We start from the raw sequence: 10,474 nt of genomic DNA, 5'->3' as shown, positions 1-10,474 counted from the left end.
GCGACAATGGTTTTCGATAGTCCGATGATGTTTAAGTTGCTCATCCCTACAACTAGACGAACTACCCATTGCGGGGTTCAGCAGTTCGATGCCGACGATCGAGGGGGAGGTTTTCATGCCTTTCATGCCAAACTGCATGGATGATGGAGCTCATGAAACTACAAGAAGGAGATCGACCTGGTGAAAGTACAAAAGCATTCCCTTTATTGGAAAAGGGAACTTACGTGAAGTTGCAAACCCATGCTATTTGGAGGAACAACAATTTTCTTTTCCCTGCCCGGTGTCATCTCTCTCGCTTTCAAAAGTCAGGGCACATAGGCGAGCATATTAGGCTTTCCAAGAAGCCGCCTAAAGAGTGTGGGACTTGTTCTTTTTATTGGCCATGGCCAAATCTCTGTAAATCAACATTTGTAAATTGTAGTGTCAAATATATTTGAAAAATATATAAAAGAAAGAGCCGAAGGATATAATGGACTTATTATGAGCTTGGAAATTTGAGAATTTCATTCTTATAGACATAATGATAAAAGACAATGAAAAATAATAATTTGGCACTTCAAGGGGTCAATCCCTCCTTTACGCTCAAACACACGGTAAGAAGTGAATCTTTGGATAATTTTCTAGTTACCTTTTATTAATCTCAAGTACTGAATTAAATACAAGAACTCAATCACTGCTGAACCACTAACATTTTTACTGGACCTCAACTGATCCACTACTACAATAACATAATTGACCCACTACTAAAATAACTACCCCTAACCCAATACATGTAGCCCACGACCCACTATTGCACGTCTATTGCACGTATCCATGTACATCTCTCCCACGTCTTCGAGAAGTGCTATAAGTGCGTCAAGAGTCCGGCTGGAGTCCGGCTCTTGACCCACGTGGCACATATTAATTTTTTTTTTTTTTTTTTTTTTTTTTTTTTTTTAAAAAAAAAATTTCAAAAATAAAAGAAGAAAACTCTTGTCCAATTCAATCTAGTCTTCGTCTTCCAAATTTTCCCCCCATTCCCAAATCTCACCCTCTCCCGCCGCCGTCCCTCGGCCGGCTCCCAGCTCGCTGTCTCTCTCTCTCTCTCCAAACGACGGACCGGTGCTCACCAACCACTCAACGACCGCCCAACGACCGGCGCCCACCGACTGCCCAACGACCGGCGCTCTCTGACCCAACGACCGGCGCCCTTTGACCTGAATCGTCCCTCGGCCGGCTCCCAAGTCGCTGTCTCTCCGTCTCTGTGCCACGTGGGTCAAGAGCCGGACTCCAGCTGGACTCTTGACGCACGTATAGCACTTCTCATAAGGCAGTAGCCACAAGTTACCATTGAATTTGCAAGAAGCACTTCACGTCCATCCTTACTTTTTCTTCTCAAACCCAACGCGTGTACAACAGCTCCAATTTCAAACCATATGAAACATGATCACAAAGCTACAAAGCAGGTCTGCAGGCCCTCCATCCCACCAATGCAAACGAAGAGAATTGCTGCTGTTATATACATCGACAAAACCACTAGAACGACCAATACCTTCCAAACTTAGGATTTCATCTGAACCATCCTTTAATAGCTTGTCATGCTCAATAGCCGCTTCCCTAGCCCAAAGTTGTGGTCGCAGCCTGGCCGCTGAGGAGTGTCCTCATTGTGGTGAACTATGTCTCCCGCTGATCCCAGAGACGCACTCAACAGCAATACAACACATATAACACTCTGAGAATCCATTCTCGATTTTCTCTTCCACAGTCTTGAAGAAGAAAGTTAGGATTTCAAGATAAAGATAGAGAGAGAAGATGAGGAAGAAGACAGTGACCCAGTGGATGGCTTCTTTGGCGTTCTGCACCTCACCTTTCAGCAATTTATCAAGCATCTTCTCTGCATCATTGCGAGTCCCTTTGCTCTAGCCCACCGTCCACGAGCGCAATTTTCCAACGCAATCGGTGCTTTGAGACTCCAAAAAACTGCATCAGGTTCGGCGCTGCAGACATACTTGCGAAGGGGCATCGTCCCAGTTTTAGGTGCTTACGAACAAATCCCTCGTTTCGTTAAAGTATTCACACTGCTTCCAACCATATATTTTTCTTAAATGTATGAAACAAAACTATTTATTTTTTTTCTAAACGAAAGCACTCTGCAACAGGTTTCTTTATATCATTAAAATATTAATTTTTACTTTTTCTTTTTTTTAATCATTTCTTTCCTTTTTCTCTTTTCTGTCTCTCACTGTCCCTCTTTGTCTTTCTCATTCACTCCGTCTCTCTCTCTCGGTCAGTTGCAGTGCTGAGGAGAAACTGTTTTTCTCACTCACTCCATCTCTCTCTCGGTCAGTTGCAGAGTCTGAGGAGAAAGGGGGTGGATCAAAAGCTAAATCTAAACCAAGAGGAGGAGGAGAAGGCCACCTGTTCCCGGGGATGGGTTTTTCCATTGAGAATAGTGCTCTTAATCCCTCGTCTTCTCCTCAAAAGAAAAGCTCTGTTTGGCTTAGGACTCGAGGAAACAGTGAATTCCACTCGACTGAGCTTCATTTCATACAATCTTTTTGATCATTTGTTGTTTCTCGTTCTATAAAAAAAAGAAAAAGAAAAAAAAAGATGCAGCAAGCGAAAATCAAGAGTTTGTTTGTTTTTGTTTTTTTTTCTTTTTTCACACATCGCATAAAATCTGGTTGGAATTCAAACTTCTGCTCTGTTTGTTTCCCGAGAAAACAGAAAAGAAAAGCTCTGTTTGGCGAGGAAACAGTGAATTCATTTTAAGCTTTGCAGGTCTAGGATAAAGCATCCATGGAAGTTTTGGCAAAGAAGGGGCTGCGTGCAATGTGCAGAGAGAGCCGTGAGAGGAGAGAGTTTTTTTTACTATAATAATGCCTTGGGGAATGCTACATTAGACTTTTTGTGATTTTTTTAATTTTAATTTTAATTTTTAAATTTAAGAAAAAGAACCCTTATAAAGAAATTGATCTAAATGCTAGATTTATCTTCCCGTATACAGCCTATATGTCAAATATATATTATTTATTATATTTAATAATAAATAGTATATACAATTAAGTAATTTAAATTAATTTAATTACCGTAATAGAATCCTTTAAATTGATTTGAAATCAACTTAATTAAAATATATGAGTCTCTAACCTAACTTATAAATAAGGAATAAGGAGCATGTGTAATATGTACACCATACAAAGTTTCTTTTTTTGCTGTGAAACTTACTGTATACATGAGAGACCCATGGACGAACACAGCAAACCCACCGGCTGATCTCCTAAGCCCCGGCCATTGAGCGGGTTCCGCCACATGCGGTAGGCGCCGACCCTCTTCGTCGTCGGCGTCAATCCGTGACAAGAGAGGCCGCTGAACCAGTCTCCGGAATTGGCGGCCCGATTCCTGGGTAAACGGCAACTCCTCTGGGTCGCCGTTGCAGCTGGGCAGTGGCCTCGAAGGGCCGTTGCATAAGGAAGTAACGGGCTTAAGGGGAAGCCGGCGTGAAGAAAATCTGAGGAAGAAGAAGGGGAAATGGCGCCAGATGCAAAATATTTTTCGGTTCAAATGAAGGGTGCGTTTAGGATTGCGATTTCGTAGACAATAAGTGCGATTTTAAACCAAATCACTAAACATAAATCGTTTGGGAACTGGGTTTTTAAAAATTGCGATTTGAAACGCAGAGAATCTGCTTTTTTAAATCGCAGGTAAGATGATGCTTTTTTGAAAACGCAGAATTTTAAAGGCTAATTTGCGATTTTAAATGCCAAACTGCGATTTTGCCAAACGCTTAACTGCTTTTTTAAAAATCACTTTTTTCAAATCGCACTTTTTGAAATTACAAACCCAAACGGACCCGAAGTTTTTTCGGGTTAGGGCTTCAACCCTCTACGGTTTTCGGGTCACGGGCCACTAAGTGGGCTGACCCGAATGGGCTAGCCCATCCAGTTTTTATTTCTTTAAAAAAGGCCATTTAAGTGAGCTGTCCCAAACCGAGTCAACTCTATTCAGACACTAACCGGGCCAGCCCAATACTACTGTCCATTTGGATTTTGTGAAAATAAAGAAAAACTTGGCTCATGTGGGGATTTTGGAACCTTCAAGTCCATAAAATGCAAAGCGTCAAACCATTAAACTATGCTTGGTTTTATGTTTTAATATTATAGTTTTATTCGATTTATGATTTACTCTGTTCTATATTAAAATTATTGTTTTTTAATACATGAACTTAAGAATATATTTAATTGTTTAAATATAAATTGCTTGATGCCTAGACTTAAGAATAATTAACAATACCATATATGGTGGTGTGTGTTTACGATACTATCCATGAATGCAATGTCTAGAAAAACCATGTTTAAGAAAGTCTTAGGATTTAAGAGTGTCCTTGTGACCCCCTCCTCACTTTCCTGGGAACTCACTTGGTTGTACCTTGGAGAATGCGGTTTACCTCATTTTCTTATTGGTTTGTTTTATTCCTTTGACTATTAATGGGCATCTATAAAGTTGTTAGATGTTAATGAAGTCGTAATTATTATGATAATTTTGAAAAAACCAAAGCATCCAAATTTTAAATGATAATTGTCTCAAGATTAAACATATGAACTTCATATAGAAAAATTACAATTGTGTTGTAATTAATTCATAAATTTAATTACTTGTCCCCAAATTGAAGTTTTTATTTTGGGAAAACTGCAATTTACCCCTCTAATGTTTACACCAATTTGCAATCCTGGTATCAATGTTTAGATTGCTTCAATTGTACCCAAGAAAGTTACAAAAATTTGCAATCCATCCCCTTCCGTCCAATTGCTCCGTTTGATGAGACGGAAATGCAGTCAGTGCGCCTCACGTGACTTATAGCCAAAAAATGGGACAAAAATACCCTCATGTAAAATGAAACCTAGCATTCCATGTAAATGAAAAAAACCACTATCGTCCGGTGCTTTCCACGTCGTCGTCTTCTTCCGTTGGTCTAGCTTCTACTGTTGCCTTCGGCTATGGAAAGAATCTGTGCTACACCTTCTTGAATTTGGAAAGAATTTTTGTAACACAATACAAGAAAACTTTCAGTCTCTTTCAACTCACCGACTCTGACGATGGCCGAGGCTTTGTTAGAGAAAATGGTAGCTTTCATTCTCTTGATTCCTTAAAGCAGAACCTTCATGCCACCGGTTCCTCTACCTGAAAAACAATCTGGAATTTTTTGATTTCACACCCATATGGTTTAACCCCCAAAATCACGGTACCCAGAAAATCTTCTCCATTCCAGAAATAATCAACCCAAATCAAAAGAAAATCATACTAAAAATTAAATCTCAAGAGAACTCTTACCCGAAAGTCTACCCAGTGAATTCTTCTACACCCCTACGGTTTTTCTTCAGAAAAAGTTCAGAAATTTCAATACCCGATAGTTTCTCTCTTCTTCACCGAAAATCCTTCAATAAAATCAGAAAATTTTCCTCCTAAATTTTCCATCCTAAACCTAGAAAATAAAAAACCCAGAAATCAATACTCACAGGGGACGGATTTTCTATACTATAGGGACCCAGAAGTCGCCGGAAAACGCTCTCCGGTGGCGTCGCCGGTGCGGGGCCGTGACCTCTGGGCCCGGCGGCGTCTTCCGCCCAGTCCGGTGGCCAGCCCACCGGCTGGGTCTCTTCCTCCCCCACTTTCTCTTACTCTCTCTCTCTCTGCCTTTCGGTTACTCCCTCTCCCTCTTGCCTCTCTGACTTCCTTCAGGTATGAAAAATAACAACAAGAAAGAGGCAGAAAAAAGAAGAAGAAAGGGAAGAAGACAACAAAAAAAAAAAAAAAAAAAAAAAGGTCTTCTGCGAGTGATGGAGAGAAAAAAACATTAATAAAGGCTAAATAAAATAATAGGAAAGAGGGCTCTGAAACTACCTCTTGAGTTGAACAACTTTGAAGCTCGAGTATCTCTGAAAATTTAACTCGTTGCTGACGTCCTGAACGGCGAGAATGATTGCTTAAATAAAGGAAGGAGAGGAGTGTCGTGGTTTGAAGGTCCAGAGAATGGGTGCAATGTGCAGGAGAAGATCAGAAATGTGGTGAAGTTTTGCGGAGGTGTAAAAAGCTTTCTGACGAGTAAATAAAGATTTGAAAAGGTCCAGAGAAAAGCGGTGGCATGAAAATGGTACATGCAACTAGCCACGTTTCAAGGGAAGGGAAGGTCGACAATGGAGGCAGAAGTGTCAGCAAAAGACTGAGAGATGAACGGACGTGTGAAGCATGCTCAGGAGCGCATGGCGGTCCTCTGCGAAGAAGACGACGACGTGGAGTTGAGTTTTTTGGTGTTCTGTTTTTTTTTTTTTTTTTTTTTTTTGGGAATTTTTGGTCCGGCACCGTTTTTCAATATAAAAGAATTTGAATGAGAAACGCTGCCGTTTAAATAAGGGTATTTTCGGTAAGTCTAGACCAAAATATGCATGTGCCGCGCACATGGTGTGACTTCCGTCTCATCAGACGGAGCAATTGGACGGAAGGGGGTAGATTGAAAATTTTTGAAACTTTCTAAGGTGCAATTGAAGCAATCTAAACATTGGTACCAGAATTGCAAATTGGTGTAAACATTAGGGGGGGTAAATTGTAGTTTTCCCTTTTATTTTTATTTTTATGACTTAATTAGAATAAGATAACAAATTTAGTATTAAAAGTAAAATTTCTCTTAGGCCCAAAGGTACGGAGAATTTTATTTATTAATATTTAAATTTTTATTAGTCTTATTAATAAAAAGTAAATTTCATACGTGATGTAACCTTTGCCTAAAGGTAGGTTGAAATTTACTATTAAATTTGCATTGGCTAATTTAAAATAAAACTACTTCATAGCATTAAAGTGTTTTTTATTTTATTCTCCTGGTCATTGCAGTTATTCCTACTACTCTACTTATTGGTAGAAAATGTGCTTTTACACTTTGGGGTGTTTGAAATTATATTTGGCGCTCCGTGTAGATGAACCACCTATTCCCACGGAATTAAGTATGCCACATAAGATTATTAAGCATGAACGGTGTGAATGATTTAATTACTTAAGTTGGATATTCATGAAATCTCATGTCACCAAAGGCATCAGAGATTTATTCCTGAATGTTTTAAGGCCTAAGATTTTATAAAGGATGTTGATGAACATTTACTAAGTTCAAATAAAGCTTTGGCCAACACTCTAATAGAAAAGGCTTTAAAGACAAACATTTTACAGTTTCAAAAGTGTTTCTAATCCCATTATGGGAATGAAGAATATAATAGCTTGACTTAAGTCCCTAAATGTTGAGATTTTGAGTTATTATTGGTCTATTTCATTTTGAATTCTCTCTTCTAAATATGATATTTTATCTTGTGGCATACATAAGGATAATTGGTTGGAAAATGAACTTCTAACCATGTATGTTCGAGAAGATGGGAGAATTCATAAATTGTTCACATGGTTACTCATGTTAAGGAAAAAATTGATAAATGCAATTATGTCCAACAATTAAAACATGAGAATAAAGTGCCAAGAAATGCTATGGAAATTAAGATATCTATTTCTTTTGCATTAAGGAAAATTAAAGGCATATAAAGAAAGATTTCATAAAGTATGAGAAATTACTTGAAATAAAGGTAATTTCATATATCTAGTGTCGTAAATTTCTTTTATTGACTCCTTTAAATATGTTGTGGATTGATTGTGGTTTAACAATCAATGTTGTCAACATAAATGCAGAGTTTTCTTAAAAATGAATAACACGTGTTTATAATTAGAGATTGTTGGAGTCTATAGATTAATTTTAAAATTTAGTTATATTTTGGACCTCAATAATGTTTTATATATTCTACAATTTTTTAGAAATTTAATTTCTATTTTAGTTTATTAAATCAAATTTCAAATTTAAACTTGAAATTTTTTATTTACGGTAGAATATCAGTTGATGGTCTATTTAAAATTGACCTATATCCCAACTTTAGAACAAAATTTATTGTTTATTTTTGCATATTGATGTTGACGTAAAGTGGGGTCTTGTGAATGAAAAATACTCTTATTATGGCATTAGAGATTGAAATATATCTCCAGAAAAAAAAAATAAAAGAAAAGGTCGATAAATGATAATTTTATTAACTTTAGTACTTATGTGCACTGCATAAGGGAAATCATACCTACAAGACCACTAAAGGTGTCGAAAATATCTTCTTCTTTTTTCTTTTTTTTTTTGAAATGCTTGAGATCATACATATTGATAGGTGTTGACATTTTCATACTATTTTCTCTTTTAGTGATAAACATATAAGATTTATGTATTTCTATCTTCTAAACAATAAGGTTGAAGTATGGAATGCTTTCAATACCTATAAGGTAGAATAAGAGAAACAACATGAAAAGAAAATGAAGATCATAAGATCTGATATAGGCAAAGAGTACTATGGTAGGTACTCAGAAATGGGAAATAATTAGTATTAGTAATATGCTATTAACCTTATGGAGCGAAGCCTTGAAAACCGTTGTGTATATGTTAAACAAGATTCCATCTAAGATTGTCCTTAAGACACCTTTTAAATTATGAATTAGATGGAAACCAAATTTAAATCATTTACACATATGGGGTTACCCTGCTAAATTGCGGATTTACCATCCTCGTATAAGGAAATTAGATTCAATGACAACTATCAGATCATTTACACATATGGGGTTTTAGGTTTTATTATCCTTCATATAATCTTAGAGTTGTTGATTGCATATTTTCTAAAGGATGTTGAACATAATGAGAGTGCTATCCTCAAAAGGTTTTATTTAGAGGAAGCACGAGAGTTGACTAAAGCTCCTTCACATGAATGATGTTTGATTGTACTTATGTCAAATTGATTACCTTGAGTTACAATTGGTTTTAGAACTGCCAATTCATGAAGAATAGGTTTAATATGAATCTACTCATACTTTGCAAAATGTAGAGGAAATAGAATTAAGAAGATCTTATAAAATAAGGAGATCAGCAATCTCTAGTAATTATGTTGTATACTTCAAAGAGTTTGACTTTGATATTGGACTTAAGGATGATCCAAAATAGTTTTCACAAGCCATGAGTTGAGATAATTCTACATTGTGGTTCAATGCCATGAAAGAATATATGAAATCTATGACTAAAAATCAAGTCTAAGATCTTATTAACTTACCAAAGAAAGCAGTAGCCATAGGCTGCAAATGGGTTCATAAAACCAAAAAATGGATGCTTTCGGTAATGTTGAATGATATAAAACTAGACTTGTAGCCAATGATTTTACTCAAAATGAAGGCATTGATTATCATGAAATCTTCTCTTATGTATCAAAGAAGGATTCATAATTATGGTATTAGTAGCTCATTTTGATTTAGAGCTACATCAAATGGAAATGAAAACAACTTTCTTAAATAAAGATCTTAAAGATGAGGTTTACATGAGACAACCTAAAGGTTTTATAAATAACAGTCAGAATGCTTGCAAATTAAATAAATCTACTTATAGGCTGCGACTGATCTCCCGTCGGTGGTATACTTTTTACAAGTTTATTACTTCATTGTTTATTGAAAACTTTGTTAATTAGTATATATACCGTAAGGTCAGTGGGAGTAAAGTAATCTTTCTAGTCCTATATGTAGATATTATTTTATAAGTAATGATTTAGGTTTGCTACATGAAGTTCCTCTCACAAAAACTTTGAAATGAAGGATTTGAGCGAAACCTCTTATATCTTTGACATAAAGATTCACAGACGTAAAAGAACATTAATACTGTCTTGGAAGGCTTACATTGAAAAAGTTTTTGACAAGATTTAGAATGAAGGATTTTAGACATTTAGTAGCAACTAAGAGTGACAATTCAATACAGATTAATGTCCCCAAAATGTATTGGAACAACAGCAGATGAAAAGTATTTTGTAAGCATCTGCAGTGTGCAACCTAATGTAAACACATGTTTGCACTAGACTTAACCATTGGACTGACAGTAAGATTATTGGGTCAATAAAGGGTTGCAAATAAAGTCTTGCAGTATAAGCAAGGAACCAAGAATTACAACTTAACCTAAAGATACACTTACTATTTGAAGGTGATTGGTTATTCAGATTTGAATTCTACTGATTGTGTAGATAGTATAAAGTCTACTTCAGAATATATTTTCTTATTGATGGATATATCCTAGAGATACAGTATGCAAAATATAGTTGCTACATCTATCAATAAAGCTAAAATTCTCATATGCTATGAATTTACTATACAGGCATGATGGATGAGATATTTTTGTTAAAAGTCTTAATATTGTCGATTTTTTCAGTTAAATCATAAAGATATTATGCGATAATTCTACTGTAATTTTCTTTTATAAGAATAAAGAATAGAAGCAAAAATAAATATATCGAAATCAAGTATCTCAGTATGAGATGGAATATTAAGAGATATAAAAGGTCTATTGAGCATATAAGTACTGAATTAATGATTGCGGATCCCATGATTAAAAGTTTACCGTTAAAAG

The sequence above is a fragment of the Alnus glutinosa genome, chromosome 2 (assembly GCF_958979055.1).
Source record: "Alnus glutinosa chromosome 2, dhAlnGlut1.1, whole genome shotgun sequence".
NCBI lineage: Eukaryota > Viridiplantae > Streptophyta > Magnoliopsida > Fagales > Betulaceae > Alnus > Alnus glutinosa.
The sequence above is the reverse complement of the archived record's forward strand: the minus strand, read 5'-3'. Positions refer to the sequence as shown.